Here is a 944-nt window from a genome sequence, read left to right on the forward strand (position 1 = left end):
TGTAATTCTACCTAATCTTAATACATCAACTCAAATATTGTGACCTTTATTAAATCATTCAGTGTTTTTACAAACCAAATATTAAAATGTGAATCTCTCTTTTGTGATATCTCGTAATGTTTATTTCTGGTCATCTTTGTGATACATATATTGTCCTCTATTTGTACTTCTCTGCTTCTATTATTTTGGGGGTTTGGTTTGAACATAGCTATGCTCATTTATTTACATAGTGTCTATGGCTGCCTTTGTGAAACCACTTGCAGAATTGGATGGTTGTGATAGAGGCATTCTGACTTGCAAACTTAATATATTACTGTCTGGCACACTGCAGGCAATGTTTGCTGACTCTTATACTAGATCATAAATACCTCACAGAGAAGAAACTATTTTATTATCTCTTTGACCTACTGAATGCCTAACATAGTGGGTGCACCTTGAATATTTATTGAACTGAATTGAATTGAACCTAATTAAAGTGCCCCCAGCATCCATGGGGGTAAGCACGAACTATTAAAACAATTTTAGGGACCAGCAGTTAGCGTAATGGCTATGTCGCTGGACTCCCAAATAGTCGACTGAGGTTCGCATCTCAGACCCGGTGGCTTAAACTCATGCCGGGCACGTGTGCATGAGTGCCCAAGATCCCAAGAGGGGAGAAGGGTTTGCGGCGTGGCCATCCCCCCTGGGGGGTGATTTCTTGCTTTCTGCCTCTCTGTCTCTCTCTGTCTCTCTGGTGAGCACACACGTCCTATAACAAAAACCTCTCCAAAAAAAAAAAAAAAACAATTTTATACATGAAGAGGAGTTACTAGATGAGAGATAAGATCCCTTTTTGCCAAAGCAGTCCACAATGTATTATTTAAAAAAAAAAAAGTTAAGAATAATCAGTGGGACCAGCACTTGGTGTAATGGCTATGTCACTGGACTCCCATGAAGTTGACCAC

General features: G+C 39.4%; 1 protein-coding gene across 2 annotated transcripts in view; it reads right to left on the reverse strand.

Moving 5' to 3' along the window:
• The window catches only part of GLRA2 (glycine receptor alpha 2), a 218,740-nt gene that overhangs the window by 114,386 nt on the left and 103,410 nt on the right, over positions 1–944 (reverse strand). The gene's annotated exons all lie outside the window — the stretch shown is intronic.

The sequence above is a fragment of the Tupaia chinensis genome, unplaced genomic scaffold (assembly GCF_000334495.1).
Source record: "Tupaia chinensis unplaced genomic scaffold, TupChi_1.0 Scaffold139055_1, whole genome shotgun sequence".
NCBI classification, from domain to species: domain Eukaryota; kingdom Metazoa; phylum Chordata; class Mammalia; order Scandentia; family Tupaiidae; genus Tupaia; species Tupaia belangeri.